Below are 26,702 nucleotides of genomic sequence, written 5' to 3'. Positions count from 1 at the left end.
TTACTGGTATCTTAACATGTTGCTTGTCATGGTGGCTGCTGGCAGCTTCTCCTGCCTCAGTGTTGCTGGAGGGCTTCTCTCCAGCTTCCACCAAGCCCCACAGTCCCACAATCCACATATAAAATAATCACTCAGACGCTTATATCACTTATAAACTGTATGGCTGTGGCAGGCTTCTTGCTAACTGTTCTTTTATCTTAAATTAACCCATTTTTATAAATCTATACCTTGCCACGTGGCTGGTGGCTTACCGGCATCTTTATATGTTGCTTGTCCTGGTGGTGGCTGCAGTGTCCCTCCCTCCTTCTTCCTGTTTTCTCAATTCTCCTCTCTCCTTGTCCTGCCTATACTTCCTGTCTGGTCACTGGCCATCAGTGTTTTATTTATATAGAACGATATCCACAGCACCTCAGCCTTCCTGTTCCCAGAATTCTCTTCTCTGCTCGTCCCACCTATACTTCCTGCCCGGCTACTGGCCAATCAGCATTTTATTATTGCAGAACAATATCCACAGCAGTCAATTGTCTTCTTTGAGTTAAACCTCTACTATATATATATTTCACTGAACAAAATATATTTCACTTCCTTTTCATTTAGAATTTGGCTTTACTTTCCAAATAGGTTTTATAAGCACTAGCTTTGGATATTGTTGAACTTTCATTTTTAGTGACAATAAAGGCAAAAAAATCAACTTGTATGCAATGTTTAAGTTATTTTGCCAATAATTCTGTATAAGAAACCAGAATCCAACTTAACTATAAATGATATTTTTTTTATTTACAAATGTGCTGGCTATTTGGAGTATTAATTTGCTGTATGAATAACAAAACATAAGTTTCCCAGGGTAGAGCACATGCACATGTTTTCCAATACTAAATTATCAGCACTGAAAATATACTGTGAATATTTGAATGGAAATGGCTCCATAGGCTCATGTGTTCAAACACTTGATCCTTAGTCAATGTAACTATTAGGGAAGGATTAGAAGGTATGGCCTTTGGAGTATATTTAAGTATTTAGAAATACATATGTGTATATGTATGTATATTATGTGTGTAATAGCAATTAATGAAAAAAGGTTATTTTTTGAAAGAGTGCAAGTTGTGGTGTATGAAAGTGTTTGCAGGGAAGAAAGAGAGAAGGAACTTATAGAATTACATCATAACCTTAAATAATAATAATGATCAAACTAAACATACCACTGACACTGACTCTCAAAGACCCCATCACATAGAGCGTATTAAATTTACTTTTTACCTGTTCTTCCTTCACTCTTGTCATTAATTTTTAATGTTTTGAGACATATTCACCAGTAACATCCAAACTATAGTGGTCATAATTGTTTGGTTTAAGTCAGAGCTATCATGATGGTGATGGAGCTATAGGTCCCATCTGAGAATGATGGTTGTTCCACACATCCTCTCTGCACAATCAGACTTGTGGGGTGGGTTCTTTTGATGTCTACGGAAAAATAGAAATGAATGAGAAAGATATCCTGAAGATTGTATTCAATGTTCTTAATCATAATAAATACTAATACTTCATTAACAAAACATAGGGACCCAAGTTCTTGTAGCAAGAAGGTATTATCTATGATTGCTTATGCAAATTGACATGAATTAAAGGAAAGTTAAATATTTTGAATGGATGGGTCTGATCACCTTTTTGTCTTTATTTTTTTTTTACATTTTGAACTACTCAAAATACAGAAAATCTCTCATACTTATAATAATTATATATGATATAGTATATATACATACTATATTATTTATATTATATTATATTATATTATATTATATTATATTATATTATTCCTAACTATTCTATAAGTCAGTGGTAGCATGAACTCACCCTAGTCTTCAAGTCAGTGAAATCTTACATTTAAGAATTTAATAGTTGTTATTAAAATTATAGATCTTCCTGGAAATGACATTGCTTTTACAAATTCTCTTCATATTGAAAAGACAGTAGTTGAGTTGAAGTGACCTTCTACTTCTTGGGTAGACTCATGCAAGAACAGCCCTCCAGCGTTACTTTGGTTGAGATGTTTGAAATAGCCTTTACATATGAAGAGGCAATTAAAATTTGTGTAGGAGATCAAACAAAGAGTCTTTTTGCTCAAGTAGCAATTAGCCAAACATTTCTAATAATAACCAACTAAAGGTTTCATTGTATATGTTGGCAGTTACTAAAAATGCATTTCTGAGTTATTTTCAGATATATTTTTTAAAGAAAAACCTAACTATTAAAACTATAATTTTCTCTACCAAGAATTCTATTGTCTAGCTATGAAAGGACTTAAAGATTTACATTCAGGTAATGTCATTTTGTACAGTTGGCATTGTTAGATTCACAAATTAGGAGTTATTTTAGAAAAATATCTATCTCACTAAGTGACTAGGTTGAAAGGTGAAGCAGATGGAAACAATCCTCTATTTAATAAAGAAAGAAAATGGATCTGATATGTAGTATTCTGCATTCACAAATATGAAACATTTAATGCTTTTTTGTTTGTTTTGTTTGTTTGTTTGTTTTGCTTTTCGAGACAGGGTTTCTCTGTAGCTTTGTGCCTTTCCTGGAACTCGCTCTGTAGACCAGGCTGGCCTTGAACTCATAGAGATCTGCCTGGCTCTGCCTCCCAAGTACTGGGATTAAAGGCATGTGCTACCACCGCCCAGCTAAGACATTTAATGTTAAGTTGCTTGAAATCTCCATTTGTGAAAGAGGGCATAGAATAAACAGAAGAGCCTGAACTTGGGTAGACAAACAGTAAAAGTATGTCTTCTGGACTTGACATAGACATTGTACTCCCTGGGAAAGATTGATGTAGTCAACATTTCATCACAGAGAGGGGAGGAGCCACACCCTCTAGAGGGACACTGTCCCTCCATCAGTCACTACTGGAAGTTTACAATTACTGGGGGAGGGGTGTCATTTTTTCCAGTGCTATAGCCACTAATAAGTAACCCATACTCCACTGAATAGTCTCCTGCCCATACGCTGATAAGGAAATACATTTAATCGCATTAGGTCACACACCAACAGAATGCATGAAAGTGGTATTTTGTGGAAAGAAGGGTTGCAGGAGAAGACAATGGGAAGAGAGAGAGAAATTGGGGGATAAAATAATTAAAATCCATTGTATTCATGAATTTAACTTTCAAAGAGTAAGTAAAAGAAAAACCTTCAAAATATTTTAATATTGGTATGCTGTCAAGCACAGTAATAAATCTAATGGAAGAATGACTTAAATTAACCCTGATTAGTATAGAAATTTCAATGAATACAATTTGCAACAGTCCAAAAAGTACAGCTCAGTGCATTCGGCTGGTGCGTGGGTTAATTTGCCAGCTGCTTTTACAACAGGGTCTCTTGAGTATGCTCTAGCTTGAATAGATTCACAACTGTGCATATCCTTTTTACATCAAATAACTAAAAAACTAGAATAAACTTTTAGTTTTATTTGAAAAGCAAAAGCACCTTAGGTTGACAGTGCTGAAAATATTGAAAGATTCCAAATTTTATTTTGATGGTTTTAAGAGGGAAATTTGAGATAGAATACATGTCTAAATGTTACAAAGCTTCTTAAGGTAAAGAAAAATATGTCAGAAAGAGCCATTTATCGACAAAAGACAATATAAGTTTAAGGAATTAGAAACTACTTTCCAAAAGTAATTTTAAAAATATATTTTATTATAATTTATAAAAAAGCTCTATAGATATCTATGAAACCGGTGTACAACCCTTGTCTTAGTTACCTTACTATTGCTGTGATAAAATACCAAGAACAAAGTAACATAAACGGAAGCATTCCCCAGGTGGTGGTGGCACACACCTTTAATCCCAGCACTCTGGAGGCAGAGCGAGGAAGATTTCTGTGAGTTCAACCAGCTTGGTATACAGAGTGGGATCCAGGGCAGGCACCAAAACTACACAGAGAAATTCTGTCTCAAAAAAAAAAAAAAAAAAAAAAAAAAAAAAAAAAAAAAAAAAAAAAAAAAAAAAACAATTCACACAAACAAACAAGCAAAACCGAACCAAACCAAAACAAAAAAATTAAAGGAAGCATTCAATTTGGTTTACAGATTAAGGTTATATCCATGATGGTTGGGTGAAGGAACAGCTGAGAGCTCATATCTTGATCCACAAGCACTAGGTGAGGGGGGAGGGAAAGAGAGAGAGAGAGAGAGAGAGAGAGAGAGAGAGAGAGAGAGAGAGAGAGAGAGAGAGAGAGAGAGAGAAAGAGAATGCTAACAAAATGACACGTCTTTTTATACCTCAAATATGTCCCCATTTATACACTTTTCCCAACAAGGCCACACTTGTTAATCCTGCTTAAACAGTTCTACCAGTTGGGGATCAAATATTCAAATATGTGAGCCCATGGATGTCATTTTCATGTCAACAACCATAGATATTAAATATCATTTCAGAATCCAAATACGTGGAACTAATTGTTAGGATATCAAAATTTGGAGGGAGTGATATAACTTTCTAATTTATACTTGAGAGATGATTAGTAGTTTATATTTATTGAGAGAGAGGAAATCATTTTCATCAGTGGTGTATCAATGAGAAATTGCTCTTGTTGCAATAAATAACCTCCCATGAAAACATAGGAAAAATATTGGAAAAACTTCAGCTAACATCAGTGAGTTGTGCATAAAAGGATGAGTGATTGGGAGGAGGAGTAGTTTGGAAGAAAGTTTTAGTGACAGAGGGAGGGAAGAGAGAGAAATGATTGTTGACTAATTGAGCCGTGTCAGGTATGTTTCTGACATATCATGCATTCAAAATTGGTTTGTTACCTCCTTATCATTTGTGACACTAATGTATAAGTGTATCTTACAGGCAGGTCTCTGTTTTAGATTGAAGGGTTTTTGGTTTCATAATGTTGATGGTTTCCTTTAATTTTTGGTCTCATGTAGATTACCTTCCATCACCATGAATTGTAGTCAGTAGAGGTGAAGGTTCAAATTGGGCATGAGATCAATTCCTCCATTTTTGGTAGAGTAAATGGTAACTTCAACAATAATCCCTTATATGAGGTTGTGGAAGGGAACCAATAGCATTGGCAATAGCCTGTACGTTTCTGAGGAGGTTTCTGGAATGCTTTTGCCCAAAAGTTATAAAGAGGTAAAACAGTCCTGGCACTGGATGCTTATTCATACATCCATAGATTGTTGCATTCCTAACTCTAAAGCTTCTTTTTGCAGTAGATAGTAATAAACATTACCAGACCTGCAACTAGAGACTTTTGAGAATTCAGCCCAAAATGGAATGTCTTTACTAATCCCATCATCTCAAGCCTCACAGATTTATAAAGAAGTGGGGGAAAGTCTGCAAACAGGTGAGGTGTAGAGTGACTCCAAGTAAATAGCTTCATTGAGACACAGCAGTGCTGATACAGATATGAACTCACAGAGACTGGGACAGAATAGAATGGCCTTTCAAGTTCACTACAGACAAAATGCCAGTTCAGCCAAGAAGCTGTTTACAATTGACACCTGCTGGGAAAGATAAAGACAGTTTCCTCCAACAGAGTGCCATGGGGTATGTCAACCACGCTCCAGGAATCTAGTTAGTCAACACAAAGTAGGTTCTATATTGTTCTCATGGCTGTATGTGCTTTTGTTTTATTGGTATTGTTTTCTCTTATTGAGTTTCTATTTATCTTTATTTTATGTTTGGGGTTTTAGGTTATTTTTTTTCCTTTGGAGAGAAAATGAGTGAGAGCACATGTACAATTGTGTAGGTAAGATAGTAAGGAGGATCTTAGAGGATATTGGGGGCTGTAAAGAATATGGTTAAATACATTATAAGAAAAAAATTAAACAAAAATTAAAAGAGGAATCGAGGTAGAAATTATTAAAATTTGTTATGTATACATTTGAAATGGCAAGCAGCAAAAGAATAAAACTTTTCAATAAATATTTTAAAAAGAACAAATAAGGAATGATTTTAACAATGTCACATTATTTCTGATACCAGAATGAAAACTCGAAGAGTTGGAGGTTCAATATTGATGAATAGCTTAATAAAGTATGCTATCAAAGGAAAAATATGATTATATATTGCTTAAGTTGAACTTTTTTATTTATTTGGAATCATATTAAGAAAATATTGAGTCGGGCGGTGGTGGCGCACGCCTTTAATCCCAGCACTCGGGAGGCAGAGGCAGGCGGATCTCTGTGAGTTCGAGGCCAGCCTGGGCTACCAAGTGAGTCCCAGGAAAGGTGCAAAGCTACACAGAGAAACCCTGTCTCGAAAAAACAAAAAAAAACAAACAAAAAAAAAATTGATAAAAATTTTGAAAGAGATGACATTCCTCCAATAACTAACAGAATTTCAAATGCAAAGTGTCCTAATGCTATGACATTCATGTGATAACTTTTCTTGTTTGGCTTTTGCTATGGAATAATGCTCTTGTGCACTGTAAAGATTTGGCACTTGATTGGGTTAATAAAATGCTGATTGCCCATTAGCCAGGCAGGAAGTATAGGTGGGGTAACCAAACTAAGGATGATAGGAAGGAGAAGGGAGGAGTCAGAGAGTATCCACTGGAAAAGATGAGAATATCATACTGAGAAAAATTACCAAGCCACGTGGCTAAACATAGATAAGAATTATGAGTTAATTTAAGTGTTAGCATTTATCTAATAACAAGCTTGTGTTACCAGGTGAGCATTTATATGTAATATTAAGCTTTAGGGTGGTTTGGGGAAGTGATGGGTGGTAGAGAAACATCTGGTTACAGGCTTTAAAGTTGAAGTTAATGTTGAAGTAATGAGGGAAGGTAACATGCTTTTGTGATTGGAAATTAGGAGGAAATCAAATTATTACATGTAAAGCAGTAAAAAATGATCATATCCATGAATATGTATCACTTTATGGGAATGATATAAACATATGAAAAAATAAGAGTGTGAAATAAACCCTCCTCCATAGAACACAATATTGAGATATTTAACTGATACATGTATTAATCATTTGCAATAAATGAACATTAGTATTACGTATATCTGTGCATGTATACATTCCTAAGTTACTTTACTTTGCAAATATAAAACAGCATTATTTCCTTGAACTGTCTTGGTCAAACATCTGTGCAACTTCTTGTAATTAATAGTGACAGATAATGGTCAAATTCCAGATGTTTAGTAGGTGGGTAACTACCATTATAATATGAGGTGTGAATTTGTAACCAACTTGGTGTACATAGCATCTGGGAAGTAGTTACTGGTATTTTCATATGACTGGTATTATAATACAGTTTTACTTTACTTAGAGCAATAACCTGATTACAAGTCTGTATTTTAAAATCTCACATCAGCTTTCCTGAGAAGTACAGAACTGTTATGATGTTTGGAGACTTTCAGATGAACTTATTTCATAGCTATTGATAACTCATTTCAGTTATGAAGGTCAATACGTCTGGCAGTTGGTTGGAATGTATTCTTAAATGATTAATTTTTGTGCTCATTTGCTATGACATGTTCAGTTGCTCTCCTTGTATAAAATGGGATGAGTTATTGTTCTTTCAAGAGTTATTAAAAATTGTAGTCTGTGGAATTTATGTTACTCTAGTCAGTTTCTCAAAGTTACACCTTTTTTTCTTTAATAAAAATGACTTATCACAGGTCAATGCTATGTAATACCTGGACAATAAAATGTATTACAGAGGAGAAGTTCAGCAAATTAAAATAGAGTTTGTCAAATACTTGAAGTCAACACCAATGATGTTCTGGGTAAAAGACTACAATTCCTGGTAATAAAAGCTACTAAAAATAAATCAAAACACAGAATTCGGGTAGGCGCCAATCTGTCAGGAAGTATATAGGCATAAAGATATTGTTTTTATATTTTGTCATTTTATAAATTTTCTACCTGCATAGGAGAAAGATTTTCTGAAAATTTCTAATAGCTGGCATATTAGGTAAGGTAATTCCTAATATACCAAGTTAGAAATATGCAAGATAATATGTTGAGAGTGCTGTTTTGGAGCAAATCTCATGTAATAGATGCTACAGCAGGAAGAAACTGAGGCATAAATCTGAGAGTGCATATCCTGTATTGAGATATTAAAATTCAAAATAATGAAAATATAAATTCTTCCTATCCAAATGAACTATATTCCAATAGTGAAAATTTTTGTCAGCTTCTCAATGTGTGCATTTGTACCTACGAACTAAACAATACGAATTTATGAATCCTTATTTTGAAGAAAAACAAGCCATTCCTCTGTTGGCAGATATACCCTTGGCAAATTTCACAGAGTTTAAGGCTTCTTACCAATGTGCATTGTTAAATCATTTACTATTGTACCAAACTGCTGAATTCAGAAATCAAGTTTTAAGTCCATTCAATACAATTGTCATTTTTAACATTTTCATTTTTGAAGCATATTTTGCTTCCAATATTGACACATAAGGAGGTTAAAATTCAAGATATAGACTCACACAAATAAAAAGGCTAAATATAGGAACAAAATAGGCTGGGCAGCTGTGGCACATGCCTTTAGTCCCAGCACTTGGGAGGCAGAGCCAGGTGGATCTCTGTGAGTTCAAGGCCAGCCTGGTCTACAGAGCGAGGTCCAGGACAGGTACCAAAACTACATACAGAAACTCTGTCTTGACAAACCAAAAAACAAAACAAAACAAAAGAACAAAATAGAAGGTAACATATTTTTGATGATGCTGAAGATGCTAAACAAAGGACTTCATGGCTCCAATTTCCTAAAATTCCTGAGCTAAGAGATTGCCTGGACTGCAAATCAGGGACTGACACTGATTGTATGTGATGCAATCTTTGAGTCAAAGGGATACAATACATTGTGGAGTTAGAGGAATCTATAGGTAATAAATTAAAATGCTTAAGTTATCAAAACATAATCTGAAAACCTGCACTAGGTATATTTCAGTTATTCAGTCAACACTAGTCAATAGGTGTTTGAGAAAACAACTATCTAAATTATCTGTGAGTATAAGTCTGGAATTCTGGAGATACAGGAACAGCACACCTTCTAATTCTTTGCTCTAGAACACTTGAGGTCCCTAAAGCATGGAGTGCAGAAACACAAAGACGTCTTGCTTCAGAATGTAGATGTGTTAGTCTAAAGCTGATGCACTTCTCTGTTTAAAAGACCTTAAAGATACTATGTGAGGTTCTAGCCTTCTTTCTAATGGGATACTTGCTACAATAAAATGTATTGTGCATAGAAATACAAAAAAAAAAAAAAAGAATTAAACTAATGCACAAAACACAACTTCCATAAAGATAAAATACACTCTTTAGTAACCAAGTAGTGATTACCTAGAATGTAATGGAATTAAAATTTGAACATTGTTGAGAGAAAAATAATAAATTTGAATAATCAGTACTGATACATAATTCAGAGTCAGCAGACAATGAAATTAAAACTTGTTTTTCTGCTTGAAAAACTATGTAGTTCTTAATGATAAATTAAATGTGTATCAAATCAACACATAAATTAAATGTGACCTTGGGCAATGCCTCAGTTAATAAAGTACTGGCCTCTCAAGTATGGGACCAAGTTCAGATCCACAGGACACACACAAAATGTTAGATATGATGGCCTACATCATGCCATCTTAGTTATGGGCAGGCAGAGAGAGGAGGATCCCTGGTAATCCTTGACTACCAAGTCTTGGGGACTTGTTTAGTTCCTATTTTATTGAGAAGGTATGTATCAAAGGATAATCTGGAGAATGACAGAAGATAGTTCATATCAATCTTTGGCTTCCACATGTACTTGTAAAAATCAATTAATCAAACAAAATCAAAGAAACAGTTACAAAGCACACAAAGTTAAACATCTAAAACACTAAAATACATAGAATGAAAAGTTATATTCATGGACATTAATGACACGTTACAAACTTCACATAAAGGGCTGCTGAAATTGAAAATTTCCAGTGAAAGCTATGTAAAATCAGTCCTGGCCAAGAAAACTGAGGGATCAGGACATAGACAAAATAGTACATGTAATCTCAAACCAATGGCTATGAATGGTGGAAGTCACATGAGGCATCTTTCAGTGAGGGGAGCTGCCCTCTACACATCATCCTTAGGTCACAGCAGATACATTATAATTTCCTAATTTCTCTAAGTACAGATATACAATCTCTTCTATAACTCTGTTCAGGCAAAACCTGGTTATGTTTCCAAAAGACTCTGAGCCTTCAGTAAATTCTCATGCTAGCTTACTTCTTTTGGGGGAGATGTTTACTTAATAAAAATTAAAGCAGCAATATTTTAAGTTATTCATTCTGTCTTCATATTTATGCACACTGAAGATTTTTGTTCTTTTATCAAAGTTACTGTATTATAATAAGGCTTGTAAATTTTATAAATAACAAGCTTCCATGTCTGATAGCTGTATCTGTGCTCTCTAGATTGAATTTGTACCATACCTTGCACTTCCAATACAGGTTTTTGCTAGGTCACCACATTTTTCTTATCACTTGACCATTAGACTTTAATCTGTCTTTATTGCTTTTCCTGTCTGTACTCTCTATACCTGTCTTTTCCACAAAAATTCATCTTTCTCATTGATTCATGAATGCCTTAACGTGAATCTTTATCATGTAATTCACTGTCTCATATTATTTCAAAGAAGATAGAAGGTATGAAGCATTCAATAAATAGTAAATAAATAAATAAATCTCTTGATATAATTTAGTATTTAGTTTTGCTAATTAAAGCATTTCTTCTGTAAGAGACATCAGCTATTTCTATTATCCAGTGAGCAAGTGCTTTTGACTGGACATGGGGAACTTATTTCCCTTGAGAGATTAAAGACCTTGAAGGAGGGATGGTTTAATACTAAAAGATAAGCAAAACACCAACATCCCAACAGTGAAGTAGGCAAGGCTTTGCGTGATTTTGAGGCTATAAAGTAGTCAACACACAAAATACAATATTGCCTGTGTAAATGAAAGTCTAGAGGAGGTCACAATAGTTATAATAAAGAAGCTTGGAAAACATTCCATAGATGAGATGATTGGTATGTAAATAAGTATGAGATGGTACTAAGATTGTTGGGTTGGGACAAGGCATAGTTAGTTAGTTAGTTAGTTAGTTAGCTAGTTTGTTAGTGAGTGAGTTAGTGAGTTATTGTGTGTGTGTGTGTGTGTGTGTGTGTGTCACAGAGAAGGTTTGTGTGTCAGAAGCCATTCCTTCGGAGTTTTTCTTTTATCTACTGCTATCCTATGGGTGCTACAGGATTCATTTTTCATCCAGGGCCACAGCAACTGTTACCAACTTATTCCATTTGCTTAGGAAAAGTTTATTTTAAAGATAAGAAGTAACAAGATTTTTCCTTGTAGAGTATCATATTCAAACAATTGATACACAAATGGTGAACTGAAATTATATGAAAATAACTAAAGTTTTTACTCATTTCCTGATTTTCATACTTCATGGAAATAGAATGCAATTTCTTCATTTTAAAGAAATATTCACCCTATTACTTGAGGTAGATCATTCACTATCCTATTCAGAAGAAAAAAAAACTTACTTTACTAATTGAAAATTTTTATCCATATTTTAACTTATTTCACAATATCTAAGAGTGGCTATGCTTCAACAATCAGAAATATAAATTTAGATTAGTGTTCAATGGTGTTTGTTACTACAAGTCTTACCAAATATAGAATTATTGATATTTAATAAAATAAAATGATAATAAAGAATTTTCAATAAATTTGAAGATATTCTCATTTGGATTTTTATTATACAAAAACCTAAGAAAGGGAGAAGATTTGAGCATGCCATTCATGGGAATAACATCCTCATAGTTTGTGTTTGCAAAAATATCTTCTGTTTTACAAGAAAACCACGTTATATGTTAAACATTTTCTATGACTTCAATAAAACTCCATTAACAAATAAAATGAGAAGAAACAGAGTAGGCTGTGGAGAAACCTCAGCTGTCAAAGAACTTGCTGATATCTGTGAGTATCCTAACTGATTCTCCAGCACCAATGTGAAGATTGAGGTGTGATGAATTGTCTTTGTAATCTTGGTGTTAATGAGATAGAAGTCAATAGGTTTTTTGACATTTACTGGTCAACCCTTTCATTACAAGAAGTAAATTCCTGGTCCAAGTGAGCAACACTATTTCAAAATACCAAGCTGAATGGTTAGGAGGAATGACATCCAGGTTGACCTGTGTCTCTGCACACACAATTACACACATGTACACATGTACCTGCCCACATGAACATGCATTCATATCTACACTACATGTAAAAACAATAAAAAGTAACATGATTCTATTGCCAGCGAGTCCTTAAAGCAGATCAAGCTACACAACTGTCTGGATTATGCAGAGGGCCTAGTCCAGTCCCAGGGCAGCTCCACCGGCTGGAGGAGCAGGAGGAGGGAAGAGAGGGGTGGGGGATCTGAGATTGGTATGTAAAATGGATACAAAATTCCTTAATAAAAAAATTTAAAATGGAAAAAAGGAACAGGATAAGTGAATCCCACATACAGTGGGCAGAGGTGAAATTATGCCACATTATTACTTTTATATATTGATAATTTATTCAATGTTAGCCATGTTATTATCTAAAATTATGTCAATATTGACATCAATACATTATTTAACTAAGACAATATAGTATTTATAACATGTTTCAGTATGTTCGATTGTTTTTCCATCTTAGCTGGCTCAAAAGTGAAAAGAAATTATGAAATACTTGATGGCAGCTAGCTTTTCCAGTCATTCTTTATTATTATATCCCAGTGACATAATGTTATTTACGATCTTTACTATGACAGAATTAGTGATATGCTTTAGGTTCACATTTCCTTGAGTGTCCTTAAGAGCATGATGAATCTCACTCTGCCCTTTGTTGACTCTATTCTCATCACAGTCAGACATTTCCTTGCTTTTTATGACAAAAAAAAAAAAATTAAAAAGACAGTAGTGTTGCCGGGCGGTGGTGGCGCACGCCTTTAATCCCAGCACTCGGGAGGCAGAGCCAGGCGGATCTCTGTGAGTTCAAGGCCAGCCTGGACTACCAAGTGAGTTCCAGGAAAGGCGCAAAGCTACACAAGAGAAACCCTGTCTCGAAAAACCAAAAAAAAAAAAAAAAAAAAAAAAAAAAAAAAAAAAAAAAAAAAAAAAAGACAGTAGTGTTGAATGAATCCATTAGTAAAATTTCTAACTCTGTCAGGCTATCTCATGATATTCTGCTTTGCAAATAAAAATAGACAGATGTTGACATACTAAATAAATATTAAAAATTTAATTTTCCTGTGAAAAAAATAATCTTTATAAAATCAAATCATTTTGTTAGTCTAATATTTACACATCCAATATCTATAATATCAATTTAAACATTATAACGATAAATAAATTTTGAAATTGTTATCTTAGTGAATTGTGCACTTAGAAGACAGACCTAGGAAGAACTTTTAGACACATGCATTTTATTTTTTGTAATATGCTTTGCACTTTTCTTATTTAAAATACAGTTGCATGTGTAACAATACATGAGAAGGACACCAATATTGCAAATGAATTTGAAGTATGCTTGGAATTGACTTTATTTCTAGATTTGTGCTTATCTTCAGAATCTTGAAGAGTATGAATGAAGTCAGATTAGGTAGCTAATTCCCATGTATAAACCGAAATAGCAATGCACACAGGAGAACACAGGCAGGCTTTTGATGGATTCTACTTTGAGTGGTTTGCAAAGAAGAATGAAAGTATGTTTCAACAGAACAGTTGAATATTTTCAGTACTCTATTTTCTTTTTAGTAGATTTATTTGATTGATAACATTGTTATTTTTCTCCCATTTTCAAATTTACAACTAATAAATAATATTTGCAGGTGATCAACCTTATGCAAAAGGTTAACCAATAAAGACTGTGAATTAAAAATGAATGAATATGAAGAAATAAAATGGCAGAAACAGTACTATAAGTGCATTGGCCATAATATTAATAATTATCAAATATATGGCAATAAACTAATGTTTTCTTTGATCACATTTGATAAACTGTTTATTTGCTGTATTGGATAATTGCCTTTATGTAAGAGAATTGGATCTCAAATTATCAGAGTATGATTTAAAAGAAAAACAAACACTTGTTTTTAAACAATGTGACAAATTGCATATTTAAAGCCTTTTTCAAAACACTGCACATATTTTAAATACTTGGGAGAGTCAAGGTTGTGAATAATGGCTGTAAAGGGACAGGTGAGCAGTCTGCCGGAACTAATTATCTTTAGAAATTGTTCTGAGCAGAAATTGGAATTTGATTACTCTCATTTTTCCTTTTTCTCTTTTTTATTGCTATGACCTCTGTGATTTCTAGTGACATGTTTGAAATTTAGGAAGACAAATTGGATTTATGCTAAATTGGGGAAAATGTAGCTGACTCTGGCTTTTCAAATACATTTAAGATGGGAATTTCCTTACTTTTGTGCATGGTATTCATTTTAGCATTCTGAATTATTCCATGAAATGAATGAAATTAGTTATTTCATTGAACTTAAGTATCTCTGAACACTTACGAAATATGAAAATTACTTTGATGTATGGTCTTATGAATAAAATTAACTGTTTCACATTTTAATTTTCTCCCCTTTCCCAGAATTTTTCTTCTTTAGAGGGTCAATTTTTCCATGTAGGGAAAAGCTCAGTGATTCTTTCTTAGTCTCTTAATAAGAGCCTTTTCTTCTTTTTCTTTTTTTCTTGAAACCTTAGCTAGATGTGATTGCGGTCATCATTTGTTGGTGTTTTGTATCACGACCTTTCTTATGTTGTGACTATACTTGGTCAGCCAGCTTAACATGATAAACATTAGTATAATATACAGGTATAGATATATACAATATAATAGATACATATAGTGTGTCAAATATAGAGTATAAGATTCAAGTCTTTTTATTGACACAGAAAACTCAATGAGCTAGAGAGCCAATGAGCATTTAGAAAAGACAGAAATATTGCCCTTTGATGATTGCTGTTCTTGCTGAAGAGAGATGGAATTTCAAGCTTCGATGCATTTCCCTTATGCCCAAGGGCATCAAACAAGTTTTAAAGAACCTATGAGCAATTTGTGTTTCTTCTTTGGAAAGTGTCTGTTCATTTCCCTAGCTCATTCGACACCTGGCAATAATTTCAGTGTTTAATTTTTTTCAGTGCTTTATATATTTTAGCACTTAACCCTCCCTGAAGGAAAGCAGGAATGATTTACTTTTGAACCATTCACGGAAGCAAAGAAAAGAAAGCTGACTATATTGCCATCGAATAGATAAAAGCAGACTGGAAATGTGTCATAGATACGCAGTGGGATTTTATTTAGCTATGAAGAGAAAAGAAATTTGCATGGAAATGAAGTGAGGTAACTCAGGAAGAAAAAGCAGAAAAATCAGATGTTCTGTTTCTACACAGATAATAGCAAAAGTGTATGTAAATGAATTTCTAAATGATCTTATTAAATAAAAACATAGAGCCAAATATAGGGGTGAAAACTTTAGAGAAAGATCAGGAAAATAGGGAAAGCCACAGCTAACCTTACCTTACCAACTAGGCAGCTTCCAAATGCTTGTTACTTCCTGTCTACCCACACCTTTATTGCCTTACTCTTCTGCCATCTGATTTGCTTTCTGTCTAGCTACATCACTTCCTCTTCCTGGCCAGCTCTGTCACTTCATGTCTGTACAGACCTCCAGGCCTCTATGGTTGGTACTGGGATTAAAGGTTTGTGTCACCATGCTTGACTCTGTTCCCTAGTGTGGCCTTGAACACACAGAGATCCTGTCTGCTAAGTGATAGGATTAAGGGTGTGTGCTACCACTGCCTGCCTTCTTTGTTTATTTAAAATGGCTTGCTATTTCCTCTGATCCCCAGGCAAACTTTATTTATTAAAACACAAATAAAATATCACCACAAGTGTTCACATTTCTCTATCTAAATGGGATTGATTGTAGTTACAAGCTATGAAACTACAAAGGAGTCCTGAGAGGGGGCAAATGGTATGTTGAGTAAACAGTGAGACCAATAAGACAGTTAAACATAGAAGCACGAAGGACATTGTTGGGGAGAATTTAATGGTACGGGGAACCTCAAGAAGTTGGGTTGGATAATGTAGAGGAGAATCAAAAGTAAGAAAATTTTGTTTGAAAATACCATAATAAAAATAATATTGAGGATGGTTATTTGTAATTAATTAAAATATATGTATATTTACATCCATAATAGGATCTTTTAGCACTCATGTGTTCATCATTTTTAATTTCCATACAGTTCATGCCTCTTCTCTTTCTTTTTTTTTTTTCTGTGTAAAATCTATTTCAAGCAAATTCTTCACATATATCAAGACATACCAGGAGTTATTTTTTCAGAAGTACATCTGAAACTGTAAACTGATTTACATAATTTGAAACCTGAACTTATCAGTCCTTCTCACATGTTTTATCATCTCCTACAAAATTACCATCTGAGCTTCATAGGATTCAATAGAGATACGACATCCATTAAGGTTAGACTATCAAAAATGATTCTGGTAAAAAAAAAAAAAATGTGATCTGACTTTATGCAGGTTATCATCACCTTCTTCAAGAAGTGAATGCAAGTGATCATTTTACACTTTTCTGCCAAATCAAATAGTCAAGTATCTTGTTTAAGAAAGACTAATAATTCTCTTGAGAAAATTTTCAGTCATTCAGGGTTTTTTTGTTGTTGTTGTTTCTGTTTTTTGCTTTTTTTTTTATGCTCAGGCTAGTCCCAAACTCCTGCTCCACGGTATCTCTGACATCACTCACTCAGAGCCTGGATTAAAGGCATTCACCACCTTTATCAATTTTAAATTTAATTTTTGAGTATTTCTTCCATGATTTCTCTACTTATCATTTTTCTTCTACCCTCTGCAACTCCTCTCATGCCTTGCCCTATCTAAATTAATTTCTTCTTTCATTATTACTGTTAGTATATTAAGTATTTATGCAGGCACATACAAAACCTTCAGGGTCCCTTTAATGTTCTTACTTTAGTTTTCAATAGAATTTTCAATCAGCTCTCACACATTGAAATAGATTACTATCATTTATATATAACTGATTTTCTTTCCTTTGAGAACTAACACTGCCTTACTGATATAAAACCTTGCATGGACCTTACTATTTCTTTACATTTTTTTTTAAATAGCACAATATTCAGTTCATGATTCATAACATTTTTGTGTGTTCCCTTTAGTAAGTGGAATCCTTGACTGATTATGCTAATAAAATATAAATAAAAATACACCAGAATCATGATGCTTGATAAATTATCAAGAAGTTCATTTGATACATAATATCTCCCACACCCTACACCCCAGCACCCCCCCCAAAACCAAATGAAATTAGGGAGGGTTTTCTTATTTTTATTTTTTGATTGACATGATATTTGTATATTTATGAAGTTCAATGTGACATTTTGATCCATGAACATACTGGATAGTAATAAACTCAGGGTAATTAGCAAAGTTACAACATTAAACATTAAAAAAAAATCTTTCTTCTATATGTTTTATTGAAATAAAAATTTTTTTTGATTTTTTGAGACAGGGTTTCTCTGTGTAGCTTTGTGCCTTTCCTATAACTCACTTGGTAGCCCAGGCTGGCCTCGAACTCACATAGATCCACCTGCCTCTTCCTTGGGAGTTCTGGGATTAAAGGCGTGCGCCACCACCACCTTATTTTGGTTCTGGTTTATCCCTCCCTCAACCTCTCCCAGACCATCCCCTCCTACATTCTGAACCAAATCCATACCCTTTCCATTTAAATCTCATTAACAAACAAACAGGGATCCAAAGTATTAACAACAAAATAAAATAAAGGCCTATTCACTTTAAAATATTATAAGTTACATTAAGTACATTCAAATTTCTCTCTTCTGTTTTTAAAGATTCAAGTGTTCTAGTATTATTTATATTGACTCTACTGGGACAAAGAACACAGAAATCATCCTCCACTTCAAGAGTCTATCGGACTGCTTCCTCCTATTCCTATCTCTTTCTCTGATAACTCCTATTCTGCTCTCTATTTCTCTGAGAAGCAACATTTATATTCCATATTCATTGCAACACTATTCATGGCAGTTAGAGCATGAAAAATATTTATTGTGTATATCTTTCAAATATTGGTGGGTCCTCAGTTAATCAAAATGAAATTAATCAAAATGAAACTGATCAAGGAGCTGAAATCAACTTTAAAATGAATCATTTTCTCTGGCTAGAATAAGTCTTCAGACTCAATTTTTAAATTAGTTCTTTGAGCTCATAATTTTTTTTTCTCTAATAGAATCAGAAAATTCATTCTGAAATGGAAGTTTAGGCTCAAATTAGCCTAATTCAGAAGTCAAAAGAGAAAACACAAAATATATGAGCATACTGGTAATTTTTATATCTTTTTCATGGTATAGAATACTTAAGAATAAAAATTAACACTCTTTTTTCCCCCTTAGGAAGTGACATAAATGAGAATATTTTTCTTCATAAAAGGCTATTTGCACTTGTTAGGAATAAGCTGAATAGACCATGGGAATACAATTAAAATAGAAATGTGTATTTTCAACATGTGTAACAACAGTTTTACAACACTTGTGTCTACTTTATCTAAACTCCAATTAAAACTTCCTGAGAAAAAAATTACTTAGCAATGTCCCTTAGCCATGATGAAGACATTTGCTTAGTAACCCCATGCTTGTTTTTCTTTTATTTATCAAGTATATATTGTGCCCTGTTATATCAATGTTTTCCATGAAAGGAATGCTAGTCATGGGGTGGGGTGGAGGTTAAATATTAAGCTATCTGGATTGAAAAAAGTCTCCTGCAAAGCATGTTTTTAACCATCTGTGGAAACATCTCTTGAAGCCTGTTACAAGTCAGAGAAAAAAAATAAATGCAAAAATTGGAATAAAAAATACTTTTGATTTTGAATATCATACATGTCTTCATTAACATAGTTGGAAAAATCATCAATGTAGCTTTGCACATAAACACCACTACCTTTACACCTTATGACTTGAGTTGGATTCTTAGTGCCGATATAATAGTAACAGAGAACCATCTCTTAAAATGTGTCCTTCTGTCTTTCACACATACTTTATTGATAGTCACATGGCATCCAAAACAAAATAAATCGTGTTGAAAAATTGAAAAGATGTTTGAGGACTTCTACATTCCTAATATCAACACAAAAATCATAAATATTGAGAACTATCTAACTCAGTTTAAAGCAGTACATTTTATTTATTGTATACAACCTAAATTAGGAAAGCAGAGTGTCATCCTGTAGTAAATAGAAGGGGGATTCTTGTCTCATTATGGGCAAATCAATCTGAACTCTATAAGCATGTGTATGCATATATTTGGGGAATGATCTATAGTAATAGATTTCTGTATGATTTTTCCACAATAACTTTAGTGTTAGTTATCTCTTCCTATAATCTTCTACCATGCCCTCTCATCCCTGCTTTCTGAATCAATATTCCTCCGTACTCTTTATACAACTTCATTCTATCTCTCTTCTTTTGAAATTCACCTCCCTGTATGGTCCCTTACTAATTTCCTAACATCTATTGCTTTCCCAAATGAAACACAAATAACTGAAGTTTCAGGTTAACAGCCACAAATGAAAGAAAATGTATTACAGTTGTCTCTCTGGATCTAGGATACCTCATTTCTGATCATTATAAGCATAGACTAGTGAGTGCATGGAACAACCCTCATCCAAGAAGCTTCTTTTTCCAACAGACAGCAATTGACACAGAGACTCAAAACTAATCAAACTGCAGAGAACAAGAGTGTGAGTAAAGTTAAGCCTTAATTGGGACATCTATGTCACATCCAGAGCTCTACCCAAGGCTCAGAGCTCATGGGGGAAGAATGACTGTAAAGATGTTAAGGGCCGTAAGTAATGGAGGACTACAAGAAAACAGTGTTTTCTGGATTCTGTATGGTGTTCGCAAATATGTATTTGAAGCAGTAAAGGCACCATACACAGGCTGAAACCAGACAAAGTCCCAGTATGGAGAGAGGAGTAGACTCAAAAGTCCACCTCTAGTTAAGGAACTATGGCAGTTGATAGCTTCTGGAAGAGGGAGAATCAGTTTTCTTTAAGGGTGAAGCACTTGGTAGTCAATAGCCCTCCAGTTAAGGCCACATATCCCAGAATATATGGGCAGCTTACTTGATGGGTTTGAGAAAAAAAGAAAGTAAAGTTGGGTGAGCAAGGAAGATGAGACAGATTGGAGAGCAGTAGGAGCAGGGAGTCAATATGATAGAAATGCATTTTACAAAATCTCAAAAAAGTAAATAAAACTGAGAAAAAGAACAGAAAGGAACTTGTCACCTTCTTCACCTTATTTGACAGGATAAGTGACGTGCAGTTATACTAAAAATTGTCAATATTCTTTGAATGTCCAAGAATGGCTCCAGAAATTCTGTGGTTATTTTATTGATTTGGATGTAATGAACAGGATGTAGGCATATTGTGAACTACAGAAGGGTGAGATAAAAAGGATTATCTCTCTCAGCCCTGTCCCCCGCCCAACATACACGTGATACATAAATAACAAATCCATATACCTACATGTTGTATAGTGGCTGTACCAGTCTATAAATGCATGTGTTCATTCATACACATATGTACATAAATATTTACATACATATAAATGCTTTTAAAAGTATGGATAAATGTGGCAAGACAACAAAATAAATACTTGTCTTACCTTCTCAGAGATTGAAACTTTTGTTGCAGTACCTCACAACCAAAGTTCTTAAAGCATGTTGACAAAAGACTTAAGACTGCAAAAGTTGTTTCTTAAAGCAGTCTCTTTTTTTTTTCTCATTTTTTCGAGACAGGGTTTCTCTGTGTAGTTTTGGTGCCTGTCCTGGATCTCACTCTGTAGACCAGGCTGGCCTTGAACTCACAGAGATTGGCCTGGCTCTGATTCCTGAGTGCTGAGATTAAAAGTGTGTGCCACTGCCAACGGGCTATTAAAGCAATCTTAAAACTTGACATGCACCACAAATGCTGATTTTTATGCAAAGTATGCCTCATTCCTTCCCCCCAAGTGATGCTTTCTGTGCTGTTCAACAAAAAAGAGAGCAGAGTGTTTTGTTAGGAGACAGAGAAAGACATAAGGACATGGACAGATGCAGAAGACAGACATCCGGCAAGCACACATTCACACAACAGGCAGGGATTAAGAAAGGCAAGATGAATGAGGTAGAGGATTTAAATCTGGGCTAACTTTTGATTAAATGATGCTAATGGGACATGCTTTGATTTCTGTCCCTAATGCAACAATGATACATGATTATTGACTCTGAGTTTATTATTAATGTGTTCAAACTAATGTATTTTGAAGCCTTGTGTGAAGAAGCACTAATGTATTAAACCTACACAGATAAATGAACATACAGAATTTCATTTTATCATTTACAAAAGATACATTTATATGGACAATATTTCATTAAACTTCATATAAATTTAGAGATAATTCTCCCCAAATTCATAAAGCTTTTCAATAAACTATCCACATCTGAACTTTATTTCCATAAATAGGCTTGAGATAATGTTTCTTCGATTAAAAGAACACTTCAAAATCTTGTAAAAAAGATAACCCAAAGTAACCATTACTCAGAAAGAAAGAACACTAGAGCTGTTTCTCCAAAGATAATCTAGTCACTGTGATATGCTTGTTTCTCTTCAGAAAATTGTCTAGACTTTAATTTTAGAATATGCGAATATGTTCAGTTAAATATCAAAGAATAGTTACAGATGCTCATATAAATATCTATGTGGTAATCTTAACATTGATAAATATCTGGAATGAAATGTATGGTTCCAATAAAATCATACAATTCTTTAAAAATGGTAGAGCAAGGTATAAAAAGAGAGTCAGAATGAGCCATGGTTACTAAAACAGTTTTCAACAGTACAGGTCATACGTATGTAACCTTGTATTGCTAGATTTACAGATGGATGAAGATCGCACCTCACACCATAAGAAATATGACAATCCCTTGAGACTTTAAATAAGCAAGGTAATGGTTGTTATAGAGGAAGAATTTTAGATTCCAGTCCTCTACAACTACGTGATCAATTTTTGTGTTAGGTGAAAAGTCTCAGAATTTGCTCTTACAACAGAAATATTCGTGTGTGTGTGTGTGTGTGTGTGTGTGTGTGTGTGTGTGTGTATGTGTGTGTGTCTGTGTGTCTCGCTTCCTAACTTACAAGGGTCAAGTAATTTTATCTCTGTGTCACAAAATGGGAGGTTAATGCTACTACTGAGCAAGAACATTGACTGCAGAGTTGATTTTCTCCTACTAGATTGCTATTGTTAATATATTGCTGTGTAATTAATTAGTTAAATTTAAAATAAATTTTATTGTGTATTTTATAAACAATGTCAATGATACATGTATCATGCATGTGTTGAACAGCTGTATTAGTTGTTTGTATTTAGTAACTACATATTTGCATGCTCTCTTAACTTACGGAGTTTCATAATTCCAAATACTAAATTACTAATATATAAACATTGACTAGATTTAAATGACTCATATTTCTGTGATTTTATGTTTCAAAGAATAAATATTTGGTTTGACTCTATTAAATGAAGAATAAACAAGGCATTTCACACTAATAAAACAGGAAAAATTGCCTCAAGTGACGTTCTGCCTCATATGATTATCATGAAAGCCTCACTTACCCTTCTCCAGACAAACTGAGCATAAAACATGTGTGAACATGGAAAGCAAATATTTTGTCACTAACAGCTGATCTCAGAATTGTCCTTCAGAAAAAAAAAACTGTTTCCTTTTTTATTGTTTGACAAGCCATTTGAAACAAATGAGACCCTGAAAATATGAAAAATACGAGTAAATGCAAACTGTATAGATGGATGGGATAGCTTTCCAAATCAGATACAAATAATAATGAATAAATAACAAAAAGAGATGAGAGGTTGTTATATTGGTGATATTTTTGATCATCAGAGAACAATTAATAGTCTGAGTGTGTTGCTTTGGTTTGACTTGATTTTAGAAGATTGCATTTTTTTCTAAATTGTAGGAAGGCAGACAGATTTCATCAGACTGCACATGAAATTACACACTACATTTCTGCTTGGTGTGTGCTGCTTGCTGACTGATAGGGGTCAGAGAGTTTTAATAGTGTGCCACAAAGTAGGAAGATAATGCTATTCCTGAGGAAGAACAGTGGCTGCGGAGTTGACATTCTCCTACTGATTTGTCATTGTTGACAATGAATTTATTAATTCTACAGTGGATTGTGTTCTGTATTTGGGGAATTAAGAATGTCCTCTTTATTATAATATTTTTTTAATACTCTGCATTCCTGTTTCACAAATATTTCTGATTAGGTGATATGTTCATTTTTAATGGTTTTAGATTAATTGATTTTCATTATTATGGATGAGTGTTTTATCTACAAATGCATGTATGTATCATGTGTATGACTCATCTCCACAGATGCCAGAAGAAAGTTTGAGATACTCTGGAACTGGAATTACAAACATTTGTCAGTTGTCATAGGAATTATGAGATCCTAATGCAGATCCTGTGCAAGAGCAAGAAGTCCTTTTAACACTTGAGGTATCTCTCCTGCCCCAGGATTTGATCATTTTTAGAGCTGGATATTGAGTCTAGAGAATTCCATTTATGGGTATATTGCAATTCTGAGATATTATCATGAACAATATCTCAAAACCATAAGATGCCTTGATGAACAAGGAAACCAGATATTCCACAAATAAAACCCTTTAGAATGAACTCAACTTATCAATGTGTTTTACCTGTGCTGGCATAATATGTTGCAAAATCATCTTAAAGAGTAGCACAGAATATATTTCATAACCTCATGGAAAATAGTGGAGTTACATTTAGTTAGATGTTACCTAATACAAAAGTAATACTCTAATATAAATTCACAATGTATAAGAGTCTAATAGTTTTTGAATATGTAATAATACGAATGTTAGCAAAAGAAACAGCAAAGTTAAAGGATGATTTTCATTCTTGTATACCATATTTTGTTACACTGGTAATGATAGGTAACATCCTATGGAGATGCTTTTTAACGCAGAGTAAAGAAAAAAAGCAGAAGAAACAAACAAACAGAATGTGCATTTCTGCTACTGCTACAGAATGCCTTATGTCAAACAACTAACAGATAACAGAAAGGTATTTGCCATTGTTATAAAGACTGTGGAGTCTAAGATCAAAGGATTAGCAAAAATTGATGGCCGTGGTTTCTTAGGTTGTGTCTTGTTTCTGCTTCATCAGCCTCTTCTTTGTGAAGGACTGAAAATACATTCTTAGAATTTTGAATAAAAAATCAATTATAAAAAATTCTCTCTCAAGGACATTGTATGAAAGTAAAACACAGTATGTTCACCTATGAGATGGGGCACTATTGGCATAAATACAGTCTTCATTATTTTAAGAGATTGGTGGGAATTGCTATGTTGTTGATATTTGCTTGTTTTGAATAAACTTAGTAACTTATAAATTGAATGGTTTTCTTAAAGTCTGAGCACCAACTGTTTTCCTTAGTTTCCTATTGAAACCAAAGTAGAAAGTGTTATGAAATATAACCATAAATTAAGTGAGGTGCCTTCCTTTTCCTGTGGCTTGCGGATTAATATCTTAGATGGAATAGTGTGGATTGCAATCTGAGTGCACACAATTGATTTTCAAACCCTCTATATCCTGATTGCAATGTTTGAGTAGTCATGTGAGACAATTTCCTGTAACATGATAAATCGTTCTTTATTTTATATGGTTGATAGCTTAAATAGCATGTGGACATTAAAAGAAACAAACATTGTAGCATGAAGTAAATTTGAAAGTTATTAATACTGAAGATTTATAATAACCTATTGTATTTAAATGTTGGTACAAATATTTTATCATATTTTTCTGACATCAATATGCCTAGCATATGAATAACGGAAGGTTTGATTATGCTTTGACCTGAATGATGATGCAATTATAACCTTTGCAAGCATGAGTTAAAGCATGGTCTAACCTTTTCATCATTTTACTTTTTCACTATCAGAAGAACATTACTCAAAAGAGAAAGGAATGAATTTGCTGCAGGCTCGGCTTAGAGTTATATTTCAATTTTTCATTACGATGAAATGTAAAGGACCAGAGAAGGGATGCAGGGAGACTACCAATTCCCTACTGCACTTTCTCATTTGCTGTGCTCCGTATGGCTCAAGAACCAGAAAAGCTGCTTAATTTCTGCAAAAGTCAGTCGGTCCGTTCCTGAAGCAGGTGTATAACACATGCTGTTTTTATGCTCCAACAGGCGTCTTTTATTTGCAAAATGTAAGGGATTGTTCATGCTAATAGAAAAGTTCAAACTCAGAGTTTAATTAAAAATACCAAATGTGCACAAGCGGTGAGAAACTGTGAACATTAAGTTTGATGAGAATTATAAAACCTTAACAGGAAAAAATTAAATTATATCACCCCTTGACTTATAAAACATAATAATACTTAGTGAAACGAAGCAAATGGCATTTTTTTCTTATGAAAATTTCTTATGAAGCAACTCATTTTTTTTTGTCACCATTAATGCTTTATTTCAAAGATAGCTGCACATATGCTCATAATAATCTGGATATAGACTAGGTTGCTTGCTTGTTTCACTTACAAAATAGCATCACTTCATCAAAATTCATACAGCAGGTGATAACTCAATGCCCCCTAGGTAAGTCCTCAAATATATAAAATTTGCTCATTTTATTTTCTAAATTTGTTCATTTGTTCCAAAAAGGTATTGATGGTTTAGTACTGTTATTTCTATGCCTAATTCAAATTTGTGTTTCTTTTTCTTGTAATTCCACATATAATATATCTGCTGATTGGTACAATGGGACAGATTCTATTAGTTCTCCTGTGATACATAATAGAGATAAAATTCTAGCAAGGATGGAGAGAAAGGTGAAGTTAAGCATAGCACATACACAATGCCATGTACTAAAATGCAATGATCTGTGGATTGAAAACAGAGCACAGACAAGGCACAGCCTGAGGTCAGATTGTCATCTTACCTAAATAATTGTAATAGTGCTTTGTTTTGTGTTCAGTCTCCCTCTGTCTCTCTCTATGTCTCTGTCTCTGTCTCTCTCTATCTCTCTTTCTGTCTCGTTGTGTGTGTGCGGGTGTAATATTTGACTAAAGGGTGACAAGTAAAAGAACTTAAATATGAAAACACTCTGGGAAAGTTTTCTAGATTTAGCTTTTGTAAAACATTAAGAATGGAGAAAGCTTTGAGGATGGGATTGCTGTGGATGATGTAGAAGGACAAACAAGGAGAGATTAATTTAAGATGTATAAGTAGGAAAATAGATAGGACAAGATAGGAATTTAAATATTTGCATGACTTTAACAAATATTCAAAGTGAAAGGAAAACTAAATTAAAGAATTTTATCAAAAGGCTAGAAAGTTTTCAACTGGGCTTCTTTTAAAGGAGGTTAATTTCTACTATGAACAAAACTCGTGAAAGATGGATAAGGGTCATTCCAGGATGGCTAATTTTGAAGCTACTGCTTTAATTTTATGAATGCTGTAAAACATAATAAATGTAGCCATGCATATCTAAACAAATATCCATAAGGATCTTTGAGTCAGAAGCT

This window comes from Peromyscus leucopus, chromosome 11 (assembly GCF_004664715.2).
Source record: "Peromyscus leucopus breed LL Stock chromosome 11, UCI_PerLeu_2.1, whole genome shotgun sequence".
Classification (NCBI taxonomy): Eukaryota; Metazoa; Chordata; class Mammalia; order Rodentia; family Cricetidae; genus Peromyscus; species Peromyscus leucopus.
Note: the sequence above shows the minus strand (reverse complement) of the source record.